At 50.8% G+C, this 25,719-nt stretch overlaps 1 long non-coding RNA gene across 1 annotated transcript in view; it reads left to right on the forward strand.

Moving 5' to 3' along the window:
* The first annotated feature begins 23,350 nt into the window (after positions 1–23,350).
* The window catches only part of LOC121470861 (uncharacterized), a 3,527-nt gene continuing 1,158 nt past the window's right edge, over positions 23,351–25,719 (forward strand). The window contains exon 1 of the long non-coding RNA XR_005982054.2: positions 23,351–24,118. This is a non-coding gene — a long non-coding RNA (uncharacterized lncRNA). The remainder of the gene's footprint in view (positions 24,119–25,719) is intronic.

Below are 25,719 nucleotides of genomic sequence, written 5' to 3' on the forward strand. Positions count from 1 at the left end.
CTCCTCCTCCCTGTGGGGATGGCAGACGTCCCCACACCTCGCTCCCAGCGGCAGCAGCTCCTGGGGTGCAGCAGGGAGCACGGCCGGGGTGGTTGGGCTGTGCCGGGGTGGTTGGGCTGTGCTGGGGTGGTTGGGCTGTGCCGCTCTGGGCATGGTTCAGTCCTGGCAGCTGCTTGGCCCCTTCACCATCGAGAGGCTGAGGCTCACCAGGAGAGGAAGAGAAGTGCAGGGAGCGTTGTGGAGCAGGGTGGCGGGCAGTGCCCGCTGGCAGAGCGGGCAGCTGTCCTGGTGAGCTCAGCCCCGGGCTGACCCCGCGCTCCCGCCAGCGTAACGAGCCCCGTGCGGATATTGATATGACAGGACAAAAGGCCAAGGTGCAGTAAGGACAGCAATCCGCAGGCCTCAGTCCATTTGTTTTTCACACCAAATCCATCACGGTAATGGGTCACCTTTCGGTGGCAGCTCATGATTACCTGCTTACCGGGGAGCGCGGCAGGTGGGCGGCGGGCCGGGGCCACGGGGATGGGTGTGGGCGCTGCTCCCGCCGCCCCGGGATTTATGGCAGGTCAGCGCCGCACGATTCCCTGATAGATCAAGGAGACTGGAGTTTATTTGGGTCACAGTGACCGGTGGTGGTTGCTGTGACAGAAGACTGATGGGGAGAGCTCTGGGGAGCTCTGGGGCACCTGCGGTGTGGGAGGAAGGGGAGCTGGGCTCCCTCCGTTGCCACTGCCCCATGGTCGTCCCTGACTGACCCTCCTGGGGCACCTGGTGCAGGGAAGGTGTGGGGAGTTTTCTGCCATGCCACCATCCCAAATACCCTTCCTCCAGGGCTGCAGCCCTCGCTGCCCACCCTGGTGCTCTGCCCACAGCTCGGGGCACGGTGAGCATCTCCTTTGGGCTGCAGCTCCGGAGCGGCGCCCGGCGCCGGGGGAGGCAGGGCTGACCCCGGGATGTCGGCCCGGCAGCTGTGCCCAGCGCTGCTGCGAGGAAAAATGTTCCTCCTGCAGCGTCCTGCTCACACATGGTCCTGTTTAATATTCATGCACCAAAATGAGACAAGTGCTTAATGAGATCAGCCGTGAGTTTCATTTGAACTCTGCCAGCAAAGGAGTCCTAAAAATTGCTCTGCAGTGGATGTGCTAAAAAGTTTAATACTCGCAGGCTGATGACCTCCACGGGGGCCTGGGCGAGGCGGCCGCGCTGCTCCCGGCTGGGGAGAAGAGGGAGCTGGAAATTAGAGCTTATTAAAAACTGTCCCCTCATGTGCTTCAGCGGAGGTGTGAGCAGGTTCAGGGGACCATGGGGAGGGCACAGGCTGCTCTGCAGGTTCCCAGGCTCTCCTTTCAGGACAGCAGCTAAACAATGCTCATTATTTCCATGCATAGGAAATCCCAGCCTCAGAAGACAGAGCTAAATCTCCCAACATCTTAAGGAATAGAAGCCATCTGTGATAAGGAGGGTTGCCTTTCAAAGATAAGGAAAAGAAATTGAAACATATTATACATAAATGGTTTCAGGCAATGAATCATTCTGCAGCGTCCTCGCCGTTGGATTGTGGTCATCACAAAGGAAATAGTAACAATGATAGTAACAATAATTAATACTGTGGGTGCTTTGTGCTGCTGCTGGCTGGAGGGCCCTCAGCCAGATCCCAGACACCAGGCCAGGAACAGTAAACATACATTTATGGTAATTCTATTTGAACTCTTGAGAATACGTCCCACACCACTATGATTTGATGGCTTATTAAACCCTGCAGGGTACCTTCTCAGGATAGGAGTGCTAGGAGCAGTCGGAGGGAGAGAGAGAGCCATCAGCAGGGACCAGCATCATTTCCCTCCTAATTAAAAGTCAAAATGTCATCTAGGTTTTTGTATTGTAATTGCAATGGTCATTGCAAAGACACCATGAAATCTGACTGCATTAGCACTTCTTTGGGGGGAGGTCTGCTGGATGAAGATGTATTGAAGGCTTCGTTCTGGCATTCCTCTTGTACAGTCCGGGCTTTAAGTGCAGTAAATGAGCCCCCCACCAAGAGCTCACCTCACCTCTGGGCACCCCCTCCCCCAACCCTATCAGGGGACTTGAACGGGAAAAAAAAAATCATACATTCCAACCCTAAATGATACCAGTAAGTTTGTGCAAGCTTATGTAAATCACACAAAAAGTGACAAGTTTTCCTATTAAAAGATAATTGTAATCAGGGTGCTGGACGTGCGGTGCACTGATGATTGGAGATAGACGGGCAGCGTGAAAAGATGGATCGTTTTAATTTGCACCAATTAAATTGAAGTTCATGGGATCATCTTCTTCAATCTTCATGAATACTTTATTTTCTGGCTGCTATGGAGCTATTAAAAAGAATGATTGAGCCAAGAGCTAGGCATAGTATATTTTATGAAATATCACCTTTAAAGAATTTGAGTGCGCCATTTTCATAATGAGTTTTCTAGTACCTAATACCCTTCTATATTACTACATTTTTAAAGTGGATTGATCTGGAAAGTGCAGAAAGTGCAGGTAATGATACATTTTGCTAGGATAAGGTGGCTGATAATGTATCATGTTACTGCTCTGAGAATAATAGATTGCCTTGTGTTTGAGATGTGGCATTCTTATTTTGGTGCTTGCCTTGTGCAGACAAGGGGAGTCCTCTCTGTCTCTGGAAAAAAATGTTTAATTGTTTGTACAATTTCCTTCTTGTTTCTTCTTTGTCTTTTCTGTATAGTTGGTGACCTCAAAAACAGATTTCTGAGGTTTGAGGGAGGCTGTTCTCAGGTATGCATTTGTCTTGATGGATGTTGTTAGAACAGAACAGCATGTAGGAGACAACACACTATGGGAGATAAAGAAATACACAACCCTATATTATTTACCAGTGCCTCACATTCTCTTCCCAAGAGAAATGAGTGATGATAGCTTCAAAGGGATAAGTCAATGAGAAGGGTGGTCATCTCTCACTCACAACTGCCAAAAAGGCCCCAAGTCTCACTATTTCATGCACAGACAAATCAAAACCTTAATGGGAAATGGGAGATGCTCAGCTGTGTGCCAGATTGGAGCCTGGCCCATGGTTCTCAGGCAGCTTTTGTGACTGTGAAGCTGAGGAATCCCTCCTGAGCAGCCCCTGGCCCCATGGCTGTGCTGCCCTTGCCCAGCATTGCTGAGTTGGAGCTGCCCGTGGCTCCAGGCACTGGGAAAACTGGCCAGGGACTCCTGAGCACGGGGAAAGCCCAGAGGATCTGCAGAGTGATCGCTCTCCTACAGGTAAGGAAGTCACTTTGAAGGTACACTGAGTAAAGTGTGAGCAAACCCACAGAAGCCCATGGCCCCTTCAGTGCCTGCAGGATCAGCTGTGGGGCTCCAGGTCCCGGAGGCAGTGTGAGGTGCCACCCTGCAAGGAGTCGCTAATTGGGCCGGCAGAGAGGTGACAGCCCAGGCCAGCAGAGAGGTGACAGCCCAGGCTGGCAGAGGGGTGACAGCCCAGGCCAGCAGAGGGGTGACAACTCAGGCTGTGCCAGCAGAGAGGTGACAGCCCAGCCCAGGGCACAGCAGGAGCTGAGCTGACCTGCCAGGCTGGTGCTGCTCACACCCACTGGTCCCAACTCCCAGGGGCGCATCCCCAGCTCTGCAAGTCACAGCAACATGATGCCGCCTCTCTCTACATAGGCTCAAGCAACAGCAATCATAATTAACCCTGCTAATTAATCAGGGCATAACATATTAATTGCCAGCACACGAGGCTCCAATTGAGCAGGTGCTGTGCGGGTCTCTAATAGGATAATGAAGTGAGGAGCGGTGCCACGTGCAGCAGGGAGCATCGCTGGGGGAGATGGGCTTGGCAAGCCCTGCGCTCAGCCACAGCTCCTGCCCTGGTGCCAGCGGGCCAGGGCCGCTTGGGCCACAGGGCTGCCAGCCAGAAAGCTGGGCAAAGGTGGGAAGGTGTGGCTGGCCAGGGGGAAGGAGTGGCTGCCCGCTCTGCACGGGGCACTGGCACCGCTGTGGGCGCCCAGAGGTGGCTCTGGGCAGGGTGACACCAGGCCAGCCTCCCACCTCGCGCTGCTCCGGGCTCACTCCTCGCACCAGGGCCCTGCCACGCTCCCCCAGGCACACCCTGCACCTGAAGCCCCTGTCCTGCCATGGACATCCAGCAGGGATGGGGCTCCTGCCCCTGCCCCCTCCGAGGGCAATGCTGCATCTGCCCCCAGCCCCTGGGACCCAGAGCCCTCGTGATGCTCCTGCTCCACACACACAGCCTTGGCCTCAGTCCTGCCTTCGGTTTTCTCTGCGTTTTGTTCCTCACGAATCAGGAATCGCCGTGCTTTAGCACCAGCTGACTGAGCAGGTCTTTATAAATGTAATCTTTGTCTGGACGTGGCAGCACGGTGCAGTGCAGCTCCAGCCTGGGTGCAGAGCTCACACAGCAGGAATAAGGTCTGCTGGCCACGCTGGGGCAGTCCCAGTGCCACACATCGCAGATGAGGAGCTGCTTGCAGGGACCAGGCACCTCCTCAGCAGAGGAAGGGCGTGCAGGCTCTCCTGTCTCCTCCTCAGGACCAGCGAGGTGAGCCAGGAGCCACCCTCAGCTCCCTTCACCTGCACATCCCTAATACCGAAACCATTTCATTTAAGGCGAGAGCTTTCACTGGGATTGCACAGGACCTTCTGTGATCTGCTTCACCGTTGTTTAGTCTAATTGTCCTAAAATTGGCAATAGATTAAAAGAAAATAATTATCCCTAATTATGTCAATTAAATGGCTAATTCATTAACGAGCTTAACATCCTTTACTTGGACCATCTCTGCTAGGCAAGATTGTGCTTCCAAGAGGAGATGCCAGGCGCTTGCTGCATCCTGTGTTGCTGCAGTTGCAGCGTGTTTAGCATGAGCTGCAGGAACAAAATCCCCTCATTATTCAGATGACAGAACAAAACTATAAATAGTGGATCGCAATTAAAATCAGAACAATTACTTTTTATCCATTATGCTGCCTTTTGCACAATGGCAGCCTATAAAAGGAAAAAGCACCGTCCTTTTAGATCTCTCTCTCTCTCCCTCTCTCTCTCCCCTTATCCAGAACTGTAGCTGGCTTGCTAATTAGGAGGCTTTTGAATTAGATTATTTGCATGTCTGAACAGGGCTAGGGTATTAAACATCCCCGAGGACATACTATAATAACCTCTTCAGTGGCTTTTAGGATCCCTAAGGAACCGGGAACTCTGAAAAAACCTCCAAAAGGAGGGAAAGTGCATAACGATTTCATCCAATTAGGTATGGATTAGTCGGCTTGGTGTCTTTGAATCCTGCTCGCCGGGAGAAGGTGTTCTCCTCCAGGAACATTTGACAAAATCATCAGGGAAATTATAATGCAGTACCTAAATGAAATCGCAATACCTTAGTTTCTCCTCCAAGAAAAAATAAACTACAAAATCAATACAGTGGTGTATAAAGCAAAAAGAAATGCACCAGTCACTTTATTGCCTGGCTGCGAGCACAGCCCTGTGTTTATAGCATCCATGAGCGACAGTCAAAGTCAGGCTCCAAAGGACAAAGCTGCTGCTGCTGGGATTGGCTGCAGCTGATTTTAATTTTTAAATACCACTGGTATTATCCTCTTCCTAATGGCTTTCCACACTCTTCCAGTTTTAAGAAATCAGCAGCCCATTTATATTTAACAAGACAATTAAGCTGCCCAAGCTCTCCAGCAGCAGCAGTGGTCTGCACTGCCGGGCACTGGGGTGGGACTGGGCAAACTGGGCCCGTGCTGGGCAGCTGCTGCCTCCAAAGGGCTGCTGAGTCCTGGGGCCCCCCTGAACCCCCCACCCCACAGCCAGAGCTGCCCCAGGCAATGGCAGGGTGAGCGAGGAATGAGGAGAGGGCAGAAAGGGGTTTGCATTGATTTTCCTCCTTTTATCTTTTTTTTTTTTTTAACTGCTGAGATCTAATTTGGAGGCAGTGGAACTCAAGCTTCATGAGAAGTATGATTATTATGAACTGCCTGTGGAGGTGAGCCGTGCTTATGAGACTGCACCTGCAGGGACCACTCAGTGTCACCTCTCCACACTGCATCCCACTGCCTGGACTGGAAACCTGAGTATTGCTAATTGGAATGGATTTCTAGAGCAACAATAAGAGAAACTATCTAGAAAACTGAACATGCAGCATTAAGCTTTATAGATCCTAAAATGTGTGGATAAAATTGCCCATGCTGGTGCTGTGCAGTTGGGGCTTGGGTTTGCACACCTGGAGCCACAGCGCTCAAGCATCACTGTCAGAGCAATCCCAGAGCAATCCCCTCGGGCACAGGGAGTGGATCTCTGCCTCCCCTTCCCCAGAGCAATCCCCCCAGGCACAGGGAGTGGATCTCTGCCTCCCCTTCCCAGAGCAATCCCCCCAGGCACAGGGAGTGGATTTCTGGCTGCCAGGCATACAGAGGTCCCTCCCCTTGCTGGGCCACCAGTCTTCAGCTGAGGGCTCTTGTGGTGAGGAGCACCCCTCCATCACACGTGCAAACCTCATTCCTTGTAATTTGAATTTTCCCCTTTGAACTCCCATCGGTGTCCCCTGCCCCTGTGCTGGGGTGGGCAGTGAGGGCAGCTCCTGGTTTTGCCTGTCCTGACCACCCCCACCACGGTTTCACACTCTTCTGACCGAGCTCCCTGGACCCTGGGTCACTTCCCTCTTTGCTCTCAGCTCAGCCCATCCCACAGCACCTTTGCAGCCCCCTGCTGCACACAGTGCATTTCAGGAGCTCCACCAGCCAGTTTAATGTGTTCTCATTCCCATCCCCTGAGCCCCAGACAGCTCATTTGCCATTTGGCTTTGGACTCTGCAGTGACCAGCTCCCAGAATGGTCAGTTACATGCTGGGAAGTTCTGGGGCTTAGGGCATTCATATTTATCAATACCAGCCTTCATTAACTACTGCTCATCCTTCTGCCTTGGCCAAATTTATCAGAATTTCTTTCATCTTTTCTGAATTTAACTAATCTATACCCCTGCTTCCTTTTCCAGGTCAGTAATTAATATATTAATGCCATTAGATTGAGTGTGTAACCATGTAGCACACTGCTAGTGACCCTTCACATTGACTATCTCCCACTTTTGTTTCCTTCCTCTTAGTCCATCTTATTGATTCATAATGTTACTGTATCTCTTACCCCCATTTTTATCTTGTTTCCTAAGAAATCCTGTGGGAAGACCTCATTAAAAGCCTTTTGAAAGTCTAAAAATATGTCAAGATATTCTCTTTTATCCATTTATATATTGGTAGGTTCAAAGTATTCTAACAGATTAATGAGACATGATTTTCCACAGCAGAAACTGTGTTGATTGGATGTGATCTTCAAGGTATTTTATCATTCTATATTTAATAAATGTTGAAACCATTTTGCCAGATACCTGTGCGAAGCTGAATAGTGTCTAATATCCTGGATCACACTTAGAGTCCTTTAAAAATGTATAATATACAGATAAAACCCCTCTGCTTTTCTTCCGGTAAGGGAAAACAGTGCAAATATTGCTGCTGTGTTTGTGTATTTCCTTAAATGCTGTGAGTATCTCAATATGTGGCCTTTTATTTCCTCTCAAATCAGCTCTGGGATGAGACACAAGGGTTTGTGAATAAACTGTACATTTGTCTTCTCATCCATCCACACACGCTGCAGTCCCAGCTGGATCCCACAGCACGGCTGGGCTGGAGCAGGGAGCATCCCACAGGTGACTCCTCTCTCCCACCAGACCTCTTGGTTCAGGTCCCCTCTGCAGAGCCCCCATTTCACTTTGGTATGTCCCAGTTCCTTGGAGTTAATCCATTTTCCCAAGAGTTTTTATAAGGAATCTCTAGCACTCCCCCTATTACTATTTCACTCTACAGATTAGCTTGTCAAAATTTGAAGATTGAAACTATAAACCAGTTTTTTCTTCTCTGTTGGAGAACAGTTAATTTCTTTAGAATGAATACCCTCTTAATTGCAACCCACTGCTCATTAGAAAACAAATTACTGGGAAATTATTTGTCCTTTCTGTTGCTTATGTCTCTGCCTTACAAAAGCAGGAATTTCTCGCTCAGCTCCCTGCAGGCTTGGCCCTTCCCAGCACAGGGACAAGCCAGGGGTGGCCTGTCCTCAGCACCGTGCTGGCAGAGGTGGCCCTGCTGGGACATCCGTGCCAGCCCTGGGACAGGCTGTGCCCATCACTGGAGGTGATGCTGTGTTCCTGCTGCAGGCACAGGGAGAAGCTGAGGCGTTCCCAGGGAACTTTGGAGCTGAGATAACGCTGAGAAAATCCCAAAGAGCAGCTCCAGGGTGCCCTCCCAGCACTGCTTCCCTGTGCACCACCAAGTGCTAATTCCTGCATTTACCCCAATTCTGTTCTCAGCTGTAGAAACAACCAAGAACTCATAAACCAGCCGAGCTCCATCTGCAGCTGGAGCACGTGGTGGAAATCAGGTGTCAGAGCCTGCGTGTGCTGTGTGCCCCCAAGCTCAGAACACCCCGGTTCTGCCCCAAAATGTTGACATGAATGGGATCCAAGACAGGTCTGTTAAATGGGTAAGCAGGAGATTAAAAGAGGAAAGAAGAATGAAACTTCCCTGCAGCCTAATCACATCTTGTAGGGAAATTCCCGCACCAACCCAGCCGTGAAGCCGGCACAAATCGATGTGGCCCAGGGGATCAACATTTTACATATATATATAAAAAATTGTAAACATCTTTTATGTATGCAATGTAATAACTACACTCAGCATCATGGGCTCTAAAAGCAAATGTTATGGGCAGTTGTATTGCAATAAAGTGGTTAAATGGGAAAGCTTTCAAGGGCTGATAATTTGTACTCTTTTCTTCGCAGAACCAACTTATTCTTGTCCGAGGATGACAAATTCAAACACTCTTCTGTAGGAAGAAGTTTTCTATTCATCAGGAATTTTCCTCACGCTTTTTCCATTTCCTGCACTTTTCAAGTTCAAAAAGAAGTTGGTTCCAGCCCTGATAATGAAAATGGGGTGTAGATGTAGGTCAGGCTACAAACCCCTCCCAGTCTGGGGGCCCAGAGCCTGCAGGGACCGAGCGTGGGGTCCATCAGGGGCATGTCAAGGACAAGAGTGCCAGGAGTGCCCATCCCAGCCACTGACCAGCTGCATCTGAAGCCTTCCCCAGCTTGGCTTGGGGTGATGTTGTATTTCTCCAGCTGATTCTCTCACGGAAAGTAGGTGCTGCTGCTAAAATGGTCCCCAAAATCCTTGGACTTGACTCTGCATGTCTGGTAGCTGCAAAATACCGTCTGAAAAAATATAAATGAATATTTTAAAAAATTTATTAACCAATAAAATTAACAATCAAATATTATTTCTGAGTCACAAATAAAGCCCGTGATGCAGGTTTGCACCGTGCCACACTAATTAAGCACTGTGGGAGAATTCCCCAGGGCCATGTCACCGCTCCTTCCAGACTGAAAATCAAAGCAAAGCTCTGGGCCTGCTGCACTAAATGGACAGTAAATAACACATTCTCTGCCTTTAATTATTTAACAAGCACAGCAGTAACCCAGGATGATGTAAAATATGGACAAAAATACTGTATGGGAATGCAGCACTGTTGCTGGTGCGTTTGCTGCACTGGAGACCCAAGTTCTCACTTCATCCAAGGGGCAGCAGCTCTGTCCTGGCTGTGTGCTCTTGAACCAGCAGCTCTGCCCAGTCCTTCCCTGTCAGCTGTGCAGTGGGAAGTTACTGCTCAGCACCCAGTGTGCTTCATGTAGAAAACCCACAGCTGGGATGAACTGGCAAGAAAAGCTTCCCAATATAACAGACTTTAGAAATGTTTATTAGCAGTTTGATAAGACTGTATGTGGAGGCTTTTAATCCCTTGCATTTATCTTGCCTGAGTGTCTCCACTGGATATTGTTTACTCTTTGGATTAGTAAACTCAGAATTAATTCCACTGTTTATTGCTGAAAGTGGCAGTAAATTCAGCATCTCAGGGAGAGCCAGGAATCTGTTTAGCCGTGCTGCATGACCCTTTCACGGGCAATAAAAACACCTCCCTGCATGGAGGGATGGAGCAGTTGGAGGCAGACCCCATGTCATTAGGGTACAGCATGTACAGGAGCCTGTGCTCAGCCCTTCTTTTCAGTAGGAATTGCAGATGCTGTAGGAATTTTGGTGTCTCTCAAGGGAAAAGAAAATGAAAGGATAAAGAAAGCTCTGCCTGCAAGGAGCCTGTCCTGGTGTCCCAGCCTGTCCTGGTGTCCCAGTCTGCAGCAGCAAGGATCAGGGGCCAAAACCAACCTTCAGCACAACCTGGGGCTCTTTTTGCTCTGGAATCTCGGTGCTTCAGGCAGGGAGGAGGCAGTGAGGGTTAAAGCACGGTGCCTGTCTGCTCCCCAGTTCCCTGCCTGGCTGTTTTTTCCCTGCTATTAAATCAGCAAAGAGGAATGTGGGGCCAGGAGCTGAGCGGGGGTGGTTGGAAAGGTTACCTAAGTGAACCATGCAATTTTTTTCCCTCAACTTTGTTCCATCTTAAGGTAAAAGGTTCATGCAGAGGGCTATAAATTCCTGTCACATTTTGTTGTAATCTCTCTATGGTTTTATTACTTAAAATGCTGCACTCTCGAGACGGGGAATTTTCCAGGGGTTTGAGGCTGACACGGAGCCACATTTATATTGTGCTGAAGCTCCTCTGGAGTCTCCTTGAGACATGTGGCCGGCAAACCCGGCATGAAGGCCTTATCAGTCACTCCAGCATGGAGTCAGCCATGAATTATACGGGGAATGGAGGTGGCTCTGCGAGAGCGGGATTGCGGGCCGCCGGGTGACAATAAACATGTCCCGGGAATGTGTCCTCCATCACTCAAGTTCAGATAGCAGATCTGGACCTTAACTACAGCTCCCCATCTCTAAATCTCCCTGTGACCTGAGCGGGAGATGGAGGTGAGTCTCAAGGATATCTGTCTGCAGGGGATCGCAGGGGGTTTATAAGCGGCGTGAGCCGCAGCCAGCCCCGCTGCCAGCGCGGCTCCCGGCACGGCCACGCCGATCAGAGCAGGGCTCTGGCCACCAAGGGCAGCCAGGGCTGCTGGCACAGAGCGTGGGAGCCCTGCAAAACCCTCCAGTGCTGCCAGAAGGGTGAAGCATCTCCTCGCGGGTTCTGCCTCCCTGAAAACACAAGTGGAACGCGGTGGGGGTGGCACAGGGCTCCCTGTGCCTGGAGGCTGCAGCACCCAGCTGCACAGCACCTGGACCAGCAGCACAGGCTCCTTCTGCAGCTCCAGGATATCCCAGAGGGAATTCTTCTTCATCCTGAGCTCCCTGTGCCAAGCCCGAGGATGGGTGCCCTGCAGTGCCCATCTCTGCATGGAAGCCAAGCCAGAGCCGAGCCATGGTGGCACCCAACCCTTGGGCAGTGGCAGAGACCAAGTGGCTCCCAGAGAGGGGAGAAATAAATCAATTAATCCTGTTCCTAAATTAAAGTAATAAGAAGAAAGAGCCTAAATGCAATGTGTTAATGAAGTAATGAAGGAAAGCGGCATGCTCAGTGCCACAGCTAAATACAGCCATTAAAACCCATAACCTCTGTAAAATTTGTGATAAAATTACAATTTAATTTTATAAAGATAATTTATTAGCTAATACCTCATTGCACATGTTAATAGCTTGTGCTTAAATAATAGTAATCTTGATTGCTCTGTGGTCATTAAACTTTTTTTTTACATACTGGTTAACTGACCGTTTTGTATGTGGTTTGAGGAGAAAAAAGTAATTATTGAAGTCTTAAGCACTGAGTTAATTTCTAATGAAAGGATAATTTTATTCCAATGATTTTACATTTAATTAACTAAAGCTACATGCAATATGAGGTTCTAAGGCAGTGCTGGTTCATTTGTGCACTGGACAAAAGGCAGGGGTGGGCGAGCCCCGGCCCTGGCAGGTGCAGAGGAACTGGGAGCACCTGCGGGGGGAAGGAGGGAATGGAGCAACCCCACAGAGTGAGGCCGAGAAATTGTACAGCTTTTTGTGCTGTGCTGGAATGGAGGTTGGAGCCGAACTGGGAAGGGATGTGGTCATGGTTTTGGGCTCTGTAAAGTGGATGCCATTGTCACCCTGAAGATTTCTGTGCTGTAGGAGTGGTGAGACAAGAATGGGAGGAGGTGGGATGGTGAGTGTGATATTGCAGTTTGGAAAATGCTGGAAAGCTGGAAAAGAGAAAAAATTGATTATGGGAATGAATGTAGAAAACCAGACAGAAAACCATGCTTTTGTCAGTCTGAAAATGTTTGGTTTGATATATCCACTACCTTTCACTTTTGGTTCAGGTCAGTTTTTACATGTAAAAGTTCTCTTTGACTTAAAATGCTAGAAAATTCTCCAGCAGAAGCACCGAGCTGCAAACAGTCACGACCGACCAGTGACACTTTCTCCATCCCTCCCACCCTGCTCACAGCCCTTGCTGCCAGCCCAGCGCTCCCACAGGTGGGTGCCGGAGCCGGGGCTGTCCCGGCAGCGCTGGCACGGGGCGCCCATCGGTCACCACCCTGTCAGGTAGGGGTTTGCAGGCTGCAGGGGAAACGCTTGTCAGGGTATTGATAAACAACAGATCTGTGTCAGTGCAGATGCCTTTTTAATGGCGTGTCCTGAGGTGCAGACATTAGGGTTATATCCTCCTGCCTCCCAGCCTCTGCGCAGCAATCACTCCTCCGCAAGCAGAGCCAGGGCTGCCACCGACCCTGCTTCCCGCCTTATTAATGCATCTGCCTCGCACTAATGCAGAGAAAAGACAAATCTGGAGCCCTGCCTGCACAGCAGGACTGTGGGGTGCTTGGGGGGCTGTGCAGTGCAAAACAAAAGTTCAGATTCTGCTGTGCCCCGGGCACCAGGGAACAGGAACACAACGCCGTGTCCCAACCCAGCCCGGGCCGCTCATCACACATGGACTGGCCCAGGCTCCTCTGCCCTGCACACCTCCTGATATTCCCTCCTAAAGGGTTAGCAGCCTGGGACTGGGGCTTTTGGGACTATCTCTAAAGTCTTTATTAGCAGAATGAAAGACTATCCATGAGAAACATCCAATCTGTCTTAAAGCGAAGTCCCTGTGAGAGCAGGGGAGAGCCTGTGTGGGCACAGACAACAGCAGTCCCAGGACAGAGCTGATTTGTCTCTCTGGGATGCTCCTCCAGTGCAGCTGCTCCTTGGGATCCTCCCCATGCTCACCCCTGGAGCAGAGGTACCAATTTTGTTTCCTTCTTCCTGGACAGTGGCTGCTGTCCCAGCTACTGCAGATCCCAAAGGAAGGTGGGAGTTTGTGCTGGGCCATGAAAGGAGCCCCAACAGAGCTCTGAGTGTATTTTGCATGTCCTGCTACCTCAGATCTCAGTCCTTTATTCATAGAGAAGTACTCAGGTTTGGAGCATCTGCCCCTTGTCAAGGAGAAACAAACCCATGCAGCTTAACTGGCTAATCCCAGCAGGGCTCAAACTTAAAATATTCATAAATTAGCCCACAGTACACATTTCTCAAAAATATATTAGGTGTAAGAATATTAACCCCAGGAATCACAGGGACATCAGGAACCTTGCCACACTGTGCATCCACTCTGCAAAAGATTGTATTTCTTTGAGAAAAAAGAATTTCTCTCTCTCTCTTAGCCACGGTTTGCAGGATTTAATATAATGTCCATTAGCAGAAGCAAGCACCACCCTTGAAGCACACATGCAAATAGCAGGGGAGAATGGAGGAAGGCAATAAAACTGGAAGCAGCCTTTGGAAGTGCAAATAAATAATTGGGTTGCAATGTGGAAGTGTTTTCTGGTTTGATGGGCACCTCCTTTCACTGAAAATAAACCAGGCTGAATGGCTCAGTGGGTCCTGCACACCTCTGAATGGGCCCAGCTAGCTTGTGCTCTTGGTAAGAGTGGGTATCAAGGAGGTACATAAAAACATAGTTTATTGTTAAATTAAGTGTCCTGTTCTTGAAAACAACCCTTAAATTTAACATTCCAAGGCTGCTGCTGTTTATTTGCACTCTCAGAGCACTCTCAGTGATGTCCACTCAACTACTCGAGAAATACATTGCAATAAAAATAAATGGACAGTTTGGGTTTCTCTAAAATTAAAAGAGGATATACAGCAGCCTTGCACTCCTGCCTTGTACTGAGGTAACCTGTGATAAAGTCACATTGTGTCAGAGATGGCAAATTATGCCTGCTAATTACTTACCGGAATTTCAGATTTGTCCTTACCATAATTAAAAAGGTGTCACTTTATTAGAATAGGGCTGGAATGATGGGGCTTGGAGCAGTGCAGGAGATTTCTGGTTAGAGATAATTACCAGTGATGTATTCCTTTCTCTCAGAGCCGCCTTTGCTGCATTCCCCATTACTGCGTAATGGATGTGTGGCACGGCCGCCGTGGGGCCCGAGCCCGGCGCGGGGAGCCCCTGGCCAAGGGGGTTCCAGTGCCAGCCCGAGCCCCGCTGGGCACCTCCAGGCCAGCCCAGCAGCACGGCCCCGCTGGCCCCAGTGAGCCTCCGCCCGGGTTCAGGCACAGAGGGACGAGCTGGGGTCAGTCCTGCTCGGGGCTGCCCTCCCTGCCCATGGGGCCATTCCAGCATTTCCCTGGCAGCTCCAGGGGCTGCTCTGCAGTGCCAGCTGCCTGCCCAGGGACAGCTCTGCACCCTGCTGACCCCGCTGGCGAGTGGGGCAGGAACCTGCCTGGTGCCAGAGGAGGGCAGGGCTGGGATCCCCGCAGCCCCGCTGCCCAGCCCCGCTGCCCAGCCCCGCTGCCCAGCAGTGTAACACCCCTCTGTTGGCAGAAGAGGCTCCAACGCATCCAGGGCAAACTCGAGTCTCTCCCAGGGCCTGGCAAAGGAAAATAGCAGCATTTAATCGCCATGAAAGTCACAGCGTACACAGGGACGCAGGGAGAATAATTGCATGGCTGGAGTGCCTGGCTCCACGTTATCATTACACATTGGATTCCTGGTCTGTAAGTACAGGGATGGCGTGAACCCCCGCAGAAGATGAAGGTTATAAAAGAGGCATTACTGGGAAAGGTCAGCAGGCTATTCAAACACAGAGCAGTTGCAATCCGCAGATTCAATACCAAAAGCTATTTGCAGGGCTGGAGAGGCAGGAGGAGTGGGAGAGGCAGACACAGCCCGCTTGCTACGGCCACGGGAAGGTCCTTGTGCAGCAGACTCACAGCTGATGGCAGGCGAGACCTGCCCCGCTCCAGCCCTGCTCAGCCCTGCTCCCACCAGCACTGCCCTTTGCCATAGGGTGCTGGCAGTGCCACGCTGTGCCAGCACCGCACCAAACTCTTCAGCCGTGCCTGGAAATAACCAGGTGGAGCACAACGGGTGAGACAGCTCTTCTGTCGATACCCCTGAGGCCTGGCTGCAGACTGTCATCAATCTGATCTCTACTCCAACACATCTGGGCAGCTAAAACATCTTTTCCTTTCAGAAGAGACCTCCCTAGGCTGAGCGCAGCACTGCAGCCACGCACTCCACGTCTGGGGTACCACGACACAACAGATCCTGTGGCTGATGGAGAGCCCCATCAGACTCCACATTTTTATAAAAGATGGTTTGGTTAGCTCTTGAGGCACTGTTGTTATTGCCAAAAGGTTTTGCTTCCCAAGCCTGTGCTGAATATTGTATTGCTTTGCTATGCTCAGAAACTAAAATTACAACAATTTAATTTTGAATATGGTGGCATTATTACCATTTGTATTTGCTGTTTCATAAGACTTTTCATTTCAACTGCTTTGCTTTCCTGTCAAGAGGAAAAACCTTCAATCTATCGGCTTTTACCAGAGAGGGAACTGTGCTGGAGTGTAATGCAGTATTGTATATTTCTTCTCTAATGCTCTTTTGAACAAAATCATCTATTTCATCAACAGTATATCAGCGGTGACCAAAGACCATTAAATAATGCATCTCACTCAGGAGCAGTGGAGCAGGGAAAGGGCTCTGACCTGTTTTAAACCTTATTACTTTCTTGCATTATGCCCCTCACTGCAATCTTTTTGTTTAAGTGATTTCAGCTGAGGCGTTGCTTCCTGCCTTTAAACACACGGTGGACACGTTATTGCTGAGCTGGTTGGACTCAGCCTCAGCATTTCCCATCCTACACCAAAACCAGCCTCTGCACGTGAATCTTTGTTAACCTCACCAAATACCTGTGTGTGCATCAGGGGCTGGTGTGAATAACATCCCTCTTTATTTCGGATCTCAGGGGCAGACTGCATTTCGTTTGGACCCATGGCTTCAGCTCCCAGCAAATGTTTGGTGCTCACAGTTAGCAACCCAGGGTTGGTAAAGCAGGGAAATTCATCCAGAGTGGAAGAGTTTAAGAGGAGAACATACAGTTGTAACAAGCAGAAGAGGTGTGGGGCTGCAGGCTGGGATGGAAGGTTTGAGGAGTGGTGTCCCCATGAGCCCTGTGCTGGCAGTGTCAGGAGGACCACGGTGGCACCAGCAGCCTCTGCCTGTGCAGAAGCCAGCCGTGGCCACCGTGGGCAGCACATTCTGCTGCAAAACGTGCCCAGTGCTGTGCCACCGTGGGCAGCACATTCTGTTACACAACATGCCTGGTGCTGTGCCCAGGGGCAGAGGGCCGGCCCAGGGCTGCAGAGCGGGGCCATCCCCACACTGTCCTTGCCCAGCCCTGCCGGTGGGTGTGTGGCCAAGCAGTTCCTCTGCCTGCTGGCCAGCCCAGCCTGCCCTGGTGGCACAGGGACAGCTGCCCGGGGGCAGGGCAGCCGTGGGGCACAGGGACCCAGCTGCACTCTGCTCGGGGCTGCACCCCACAGCTCTGCTCTCCCAGCCCTGCTGAAGCACAGTCCCCCAGCAGCCGGTGAGGGTGAAGCCTGAGAGACTTACAATTACATTTTCTCACTAGTCTAATGAGGTGAGAGACAGACAGAGGAGTGAGTTCCCTGGGCTAATTTTCCAGCCAGCAGCCACTGCGTTCCTCCTCGGCTGCAAGAGGCAGAGGGAGAAATGACTCTTCCAGATTAGAGGCTCTTGCTGAAGGCATTCCAGAGTACCATATTCCTCTAGGACATTACAGCAAAAAAATGGAGATGACAAACTGTTTTGCTACATTCAGCTGGAATGAAGTAACCCCCAAACAGAACTGTGTGGTGCTGGGGGTGCGCTGATCAGGAGAGAGCACCCGGGGAGGGCAGGGACTGAAGCCTGGCCTGAATCATTGCACAGGGCTCTGCTCGAGCGAGAGAAGGAGCAGGTCAGCACCTGCACACAGGGAGGAATTAGCTGTGAGAGGGAAGGAGCATTGCATTTGTCTCCCCTGCTAGTGAACAATTTGTTATCATGGAAATGTTAGCAATGGAATATTCGCTGCCTGGCGGGAGCAGCACTGGGCTGCAGGGGGGAAGTGCTGGAAGGAGAGGGCTCTGCCTCTCTCCCAGGAATGTTGGATCCTTCAGCTGGAGAAACTCTGAGAAATCCCTCCTCATACCCACAGGGACCATGGAAGGAGTGCTCCTTTCTTGGCTCCTGTCCTCTGTGGTCTTTGCACTGGATTCACGGGTGCTCAGATTTGACTCTTTGGAGGTTCTCAGATAGCTTTGGTTGAGCCCAATGCCCCCCTCACACCCCTGGTCTCAGCACACCAAACACTTCCAGCATGCCTGAATGGACCTGAGACACCTGAACTTCCTAATCTTGACTCCTAAGTCAGGAGGAAGAGTCAATAAAATCCCTCCATCATCATGAGCACGTGCAATGTGTTCACACACACACGCATGTGCATGGGTGAATAACGCTTCTTCAACCAGTCCCTGAACAAGATTGGAATTTCCCATTTGACTGACAAATCCAGCCAGTCTGACCCATCCCTTGCCATCCTCTGAAGTATTTGGAGCTAGTAGCTGTTCCTGGGCTTTGTATTTAGCCTGAATTACGTCTTGGTTAAAAGGGTGTGTGCAGAAGTCACCCTTCTTTTGTTTCCAAAAGGAGTTCTTTCCAAAAGCACTCTGCTGCTCAGCTCATGCAAACTAGGAAGAGATCTGTCAAATATCAAATACGAATTTTGTTGCTGAAGCTCTTGGAAAATTGACAGGTAGCATGCAAGCAAACATTAAATCAATAACAGTGAATTTCCCCCGGGAAACTTGTAGTGTTTTCTCATCAAAATCTTTAAATCCTTAAAGAACCCATAAAAGGTTTACGCAGTCCGTGTTGGTTAATCTGGTTACCTCTGCATGGCTCGGCGCTGCTGATCAGCACGGCCAGCTAATACCCAGTGCTGATCACCAGCAGTGTGTGTAATATCCAGTGCCCCGGCGCTGATGTATTGGAGCTTTGTTAGTCACTGTGGCTCCTTGGTAAATTCATTTGGAGTCCTCCGGGGTTTTAAATCTCTCATTTGGCCAACAACGAGGTCTGAAAAGATTGCAGTTCATTTCGACCCACAGTGGATGGAAGGCTCATTTACTGGCTGCAGGCAACTCAATCAGGCCGGCCGCTGATGAGTGAGTGACTTGTTCAGACCGCTAGTCAATATGTGTCTGCTGTGATAGAATGTCAGCATCTGCTGCCTGCTCCTGTCTCCCACTGCTCTGGCTTTTTTCATTTGGGCTGATCAATGTTATTAAAAACACCTAGGAGTTCCTTAACTGCTCTGCCACTTGAGGCTTTTCCTTCTTCCTTTTTTTAAACACAACTTTGTATTATCTGCAAACACGTGCAGATGATGTACAGATCAATTTTTTACATGAGTGTGTGGGACGGGGCGTGTGTGTACACTCAGGTACATAACTTGTGCACTGGGGCTGGCTCTGCAGCTTCATCACTCTGGTTTGGGATTTTTGTGTGTGTTGCCCTGAAGTAGCTCAGACTTAGAGCCTAATGCAAACATCTACTAATTACTATTTGTAAATAAACTTCAAATACAAGCATGGAAAAAATAATGCACCTTCTCTAAAATTGAAGTGTGAATGCCCGAGTGGAATCAGTGACACCCTGTGGACACCCACACATTAAAAATCAGACTGCTGCTCCTATAAAAGGGGAGATAGAACTCAGGTAAATAAGCAGAGGGTTGAAATCATGACAGGTCTGGAACATACACACCGTTTGCCTGCCCAGAAAGCCGTTTCCTGGGGACTAATGGCACTCCATGGTACAGGTGGGTCAGCCACCAATTACACAAAAAAGGGAACAGATACACTGCTGAGCTCCTGCAGGGACTGCACCGTCCCGAGGTAATGGAAGAAGGGGGATGCTGCATCTTCTGGGCAGACCCCAGGCTTCACATTACCCAGAAGAAGAAGAAGGGAGAGCTCTCAGTGCCCAGGTCACACAGAGAAAAGGCAAGGAGATCTGCTGTGACCTGAGGACATGCTTCAAAATCCACCCATGCTTCCATCCCTACCCCCTTCCTCTGCAATATGGCATCCAAAATAGATACCAAGAAATGACCTGCCAGGAAAAAAATGGAAGCCTATAATTATGTTATTGAAAACCTGTTCCACACTGTATTATTTAAGGTTATTTTATTATGATGTTGAGATGAGTTTCTTAAAGAAGAAACTCTGGGTTTATTGCACTCTTCACAGAGAGGAGCCCTGGGTGATTTGATAGCCTATTTGAACAAGAGGGATGCTTTACGAGCCCCTATAAAAACTGATGACCCCACTCACATTTGTATTTAATGAAATAAGGAGGAGCTTTGGTTATGTTTTCAATAACCTTCAGTGCTCTTTCAAACCTGCTTCAAATAAGAGCCAGAATCTGCATGTTTCTGTGCCAGATCCCAGGTGTGTGTAGGGAGGGCTCTGGAGGTTCAGCCTGGCTGGTGAGCTGTCCCTGAGTGCCTGTGTCCCTGTGGTGCCACTGCCAGGGCTGTGTCCTGCCGAGGGGACGGTGGGATGGGTGAGAAGTGCTGTCCCAGTGGAGGAGGGTGGCCAGGAGGAAGGTTGGGCTGAGAAGGGGCTCCAGAACTCATCTGCCGCAGCCACTCAGGCACCAGCACACTTCTTGTTTCTAAGTATCTTCCCACACACCAAATCTGGCTTTTTCATTACACAATTTTGGTCTGTCATAAAACATTAAATCTTTCTGAAAAGTTCCAGTGTTTGGATCCTCCTCATTACATTAAATAATTGCTGCTGCTGGAAGGATCAGAGGCTGCACCCGCAGCCGGTGGCACTGCCTGTCCCCACATCTCCTGGGAGGAGATGAGCCCAGCTGTCCACTGGGGACCAGTGCCCGGCTGAAAGGGTCAGAGCAGGTCCTTGGGAGGGTCTTGGGTGGATATCTCTTCCCCGTTTAGCTGGATTTAGCTGGAAACGATCCTGATCCTTTCTGGGCCTCGGTGCCCGGGGGAGTAGGGGTGCCTGGGGGGCACGGCTGCCTGTGCCCAGCAGAGCAGAGCAGAGCAGAGCAGAGCAGCTCCGTGGGCTGTGAGTGAGGCCTGGTGGCTGCAGTGGATGGGGATTTCTCCATGGAGTGCTCAGACTGGGCTGCTCCCTGCCAGGCTGGGCTGGGATGACAGCGGAGGGAGAGCCGCGGTGCCGCTGGGCCGCTGTCCTGCGTGCCCACTGTGCTGCCCCAGGCTCTGAGATGAGGAGGGGCAGCCTGGCAGGGTTTATTAGAGCACATCCAAGCCCTGCACGCTGCATTTGCATTCACAGTTTGATGTAGATGCCACATCAGCAGATGCCGAGGAATAAGCTGGAGCAGGGTTATAGCATCCTGGAGCTGCAGTGATTCAGTGTGATGCCTCGGCAAGCTGCTCCGTAATGGGCTGCAAGTCTGATTTTTACGATCATTGGAACGTAAAGGGTCAGAATCTTAATCTCCTAATACTGTGTTTTTAACAACATTTACACTTTAACATATTGAAAAATCTCATCTCTTTCTGCCACCCAGCATGACAGCACAATTCAAAGCGATCAGTGCAGCAGTATATTTCAGTATTTTAAACATAAATCAGCCTGGCTGAAATATTTTTTCCACTTCCAGTACTTCTGAAAACCTGGGATTTTCTATCTTTAATGTTTCTTACTTGAACCTTCGTATTCAGTGGAGCCTCCCACCTGAATAATTCAGCAGCATCAAATAAAGAACCCAGAATGGAGGCCCCAGTCCAGCACCCAACACAGACATGGTGCTTTGTGGCCCATTGCAATGGGAAACCTTACCTGAGGAACACAAATGGCTTGGGAATTGTCTGCATGTAAGGAAAGAATTAAATTCTGCATCACCCAACATAGCTAAGTGACAAGCAATAGGAACACATCAGGAATAAAGAGCATTTTTGATTTCATGAAACCTTTGGGATTAAAGTGGAGTTGGTTTTTTTCAGAATTTGCAAATCTGACACAAACCATTTATTCCAAGAGCCAGTACTCAGTGCAGGAGTGGCCTCTCCTCCCAGAATAACTGAATTCAGTTCTTCTCTAGGGTATGGAAAGGGAAAAAAAGAAGAAAAGGACCCCTGGGGTTTCCTCATTAGTGCAGCCTTCCCTCCTGGTGCCCGGTCTGCTCCTTTCCTGTGCCTCTTGCCCTTCTGCACGTGAGCTCTGGGGCTGGGCCCTGCTTGGGCTGAAGGACCATGCACAGGAGCTCTGCCCCTTCCCACAGCTGCTGCCCCACGCCGGGACAGCCTGGCCTCCTGTCTGACTTTTTATTTAATTAGAAGCTCCTGATCCAGTTTTCCTCTAGGCTGGCCTGGATTTCTCTCTGCTCCCACGTGAGAAAGGAGCTGGGCATATGGGCTGAACCACAATGATTTGATTCATGGGCTGAAATCATCATTGAACAAGTGTCACAACATGGCATTAGATTAAGAACTAAAGTGATGGGCTATGGTGAGTCTGTTCATTAGTATTAATAGAGCTTAATTAGGCACAAGCATGGTGTTGCAGGGAAATGTGAAGTTGGCTGCAATTTCCATGGTGGGAAAAAAAGGTGTTATTCCATAAAGGAGATAGAGGCCCCTAAGCCTTGTGCCTGCCTTTGAACCCAGCACAATCTGGGCTTGGGATGTGGCCTTCCTGCCCCAGGAATGCAAGGGAGGCAAGGACTGGGTCTTGTTAAGAAGCCAGAATTGAGAAATGGAAAGTGCAGACTAAAACCATGAAATCTGGGGAAGCCCTGACCTTCATACAGGGAACTGCCTCAGGGAGAGTCATTCAGTGCTGACCTACCCTGGCAGAGGAGAGCACAGGTCAGAGCAGCTCTTCCAGTCCCCAGGGAGGGTGCCAGGGAGGAGCAGAGTGAGAGGGACAAAGGGACAGGGACAATGAGCACCTGCAGGAGCCAGTCCCCACATGGCACTGGACCAGGTGGCTCTGCCAGGGCTGGGGCTACTTTGCAACCAGGGTGAATATCCATGGATGCATTCAATGCTTTTGTAATTATCTCAGTTGTTTCTTTATCTTCAGTATCCTCCCTCTTGCACCAGTTTGCCTCCATTCATGCTGCTCTTTGCTTTATGGTTCTTAGGCCATTTTACATTTCTCCCCATTTGGCAGCATTAAATTTTATTTACCATATGTCCCTTCTGCTACAAAGATGATAAAATCCTTTGGATTTTTGTTGTGCTGTTCAAGCTCATTCAGCACTCACCTCAATTTAGCATCCTCGGCAAGTGGAGCTGATTTGTTGCTGGTTTTCACAGAGGTCCAAGCGGGGACACTGCCAGGTTGTGCTGCAGACCTGCACTCTTCCACTGCTGCTTACCCTGTGCCAGATATCGTCCCCTCAGGAGGTCTGCAACACCTCTGTGGTGGGACAGAGCATCATATGGACCTCTGGCAAAAAAAAAAACCAAGGGAAATGCCAAGAAAATCCTTTGTATTTGGTTATTTTCCCTTTTTTGTTTATATTCTGTTGAAAAGTCTCCCCTTGCTGGCTATTCCAATCAGTGCTGTCAAACCTGGGGTTAATGTGCTTTTCAAGCAGCCCACAATGGCAGAAAAGTGGAGGCCCAGCCAGGATTAATGCCCAGGGCCAGATGGGCTCTGCCCTTGCTCTGCTCTGGCCGCAGTGGGGTGGGCTGCCAAGGAGGCACTGCCCGACCATGTGGAGCCCAGTCCCAGGCAGAGGGGGAGAAATGCACCTTAGGATGGCACAGGAGAGCTCCTGGCAGCCCCAGGCTGGAGCTGGAGCTCGGGCTCGCTGCCCTCTGCCCCTTCAGCCCCAGACAGCGCACTCCAGGCTCCCCGGCCAAGGCCCTCCCTGCCCACCTCTTACCAAAGCTCCTGCCTCCCTCCCATTCCCTGGAAATTAAAATGCATCAGACCATTTTAGCACTCATGAATGAATGAAATGCAAAATGCTGCTACACTGGACTTGGCTGCTGCAGTCAAATCTAGCTGGAAACAGTGGCTTCAAATTGTTTCCACCTTCAACCACATCAGGAGGTGATTTGGAGATCCTCAGTGGAATACTAATATTTCTAGAAGTCTTTTAATTTTAAGCAAGTGAGGGGGCAGTTTGAGGCACAGCTAGCTCTGCTTTTAACAAAATAGTAATCTCTCACTTTCATAACATCTTTTGATTTAAAAGGGCTCAAGCTGAGGCCCTCACCCTTCTGAGAGCATGGCACAGCCGGAGCTGGGAGTCTTGGCCAGGCATGCTGGAACCAGAAGGGCTCTGCACGGAGCAGTGAGCCCACCTGCCTGATCGTCCTGGGGGTAAGGGCTGAGCTGCCACGTCCCAGGGCCTTGCAGTGACTTTTCCTCCCCGAGGATGGCCTGTCCTGCAGGCACTGCCATGGCAGTGCCATCACTGCTGGATGAGGATGCTGGAGATGGGAGCTGAGCCTCGCTGCACCCCTCGGGCACCTGGCCCCCCTGGCTGTGGGTGCTCCTTCACCCAAGGGCTCAGTGCAGCATCCACCCCTCTGTGCCCAGCCCTGTCCTGCTCCAGGCAGCAATACCGAAGCCCACAGGTGGGTTTGGGTCACGGCTGCACCTCCACCCACGTGGGGCAGGGCAGGGACCTCAGCGGGGTGAGGTATGGCCCCGGGGCGGGCAGGGAGGTGGCCCTGCCATCATCCCCATGGCACTCCTGCTGCCCCAGCCCTGCCAGCCACCGCTGCCCTTCCATGGAGAACCAGACTTGAAGAGAGCTCAAATTAAATGTAAGTAATTTCCCTTTTTCCTACCTTGAAATTCCTATTGATTTCCTACCTAAATAGAAATTCCTATTGATTTTGTGTCTGTTCATATTAGTATGTTACCTTGTCACCTTTTGTTTGCAATATTATGTTGTTTTATGTGTGAATGTTTTTGGGAAGCTTTGGTGGAGCTGTGTCCCCGTGGGTGTCACCAGAGCCTGCTCTGGCAGGGTGTCCGGCTTGGCGGCACAGCAGGGGCTTCAGACACTCCCTGTTCCCCACGGGGACCCATCCCAGGGTGAGTGGAGCCCCACCTGAGCTCTGGGACCCCACCTGAGCTGTGGGACCCCACCTGAGCTCTGGGACCCCACCTGAGCTCTGGGACCCCACCTGAGCGCTGGGACCCCACCTGAGCTCTGGGACCTCACCTGAGCTGCAGCCCCCCTGTCCCTGTGTCTGGGCTCTCCCGTGACAGCGTGTCACAGCCAAGGCAGCGCTGCTGCCCCGGCTCTGCAGGGGTTATTCTGGCAATGTTTTCTTGTGAAAGCTGCCGGCTGTTCAGAAATCCTGCAGCTAACAGGCTGTTGTGGTGCTCACGGCTCTGCTGGTCAGACAAGTCTCTTCCCCCTGTCCCCGGCGTCCTCTGTTGCTCACACCTCGCTGAGCAGGCACCGCCACGCCGAGACCTCTGACCGAGTTGTCAAGGTGACGGCTGCTGTTATCCTAAAGTACTTATTTCACATACATGGTGTTTTGTCCCTGGCTTTTATTGAAACACAGAGAAGAGACCAATTATCTTCCTAATGGTTTGCACAGCTTCTTTCTCCTCTTAAGTGGGAGTTAATGACAAATGGTTTGGGCAGGGGGTCGCTCTTGCCCAGGGATCTCTTGGGTGTCCCCTGCTTTCCAGGTGTCCGGGGACAGGGACCGCTCCTCTCATCTGCTCTCCTCGCACAGGCATTGTCACCGATTTTCTCCTTCCTGCCAAATTAACACTCCTTCCTAAGTGCCCAAGAGCTGCAGCACCTCCATGCCCAGGCAGGAGGGGTACAGTGGTGCCAGTGCAGGCAGGGCTGCCCGGGGTCAGCATGGGAAAAGGGGGCTGTGGGCAGCACCCGGGGGATGCCAGCACGGGCAGGGGCCTTGAGCTGTCCCTGGTCACACACACAGTGCTGAGCCTGATTCCATCCCTGGCCCGCATGGCCGAGGGACACCCCAGCGTGGCTGCTGGGCCGGGGTCACACAGCAGCAGGTACAGCAGGTGCCGTGGCTCCCTCCCACAAAGAGGCACATTCAAATGCTGGTGTGATGCCTGTCTTAAGCCAGATAATGAAGAAGAGGCTCTTTGCAGTGCACACAGCTCTGGCTGAGGTGCACCAGGGGAACAGTCCAAGTGACACTCTCTCTCACTGAGAGGTTGGGCTGTAGAAGCAGATGGGGGGGTCCAAGTGGAGCCAGTTCAATTCCAGCAGCTTCCCCCTGTCAAGCACAGGGCAGGCAGAACAGGCCCCTTCCCAGCCGGACTGGAGCTTCACCCAGCAGGTTCCTGCCCTGCGAGCACCGGGAGCTCCGAGCTCCTGCAGGACAGGGCTGCGAGCAGCTCCGCTCCGGGCGGGCTCTGTTAT

Source organism: Taeniopygia guttata, chromosome 17, assembly GCF_048771995.1.
Source record: "Taeniopygia guttata chromosome 17, bTaeGut7.mat, whole genome shotgun sequence".
In the NCBI taxonomy this organism is placed as follows: domain Eukaryota; kingdom Metazoa; phylum Chordata; class Aves; order Passeriformes; family Estrildidae; genus Taeniopygia; species Taeniopygia guttata.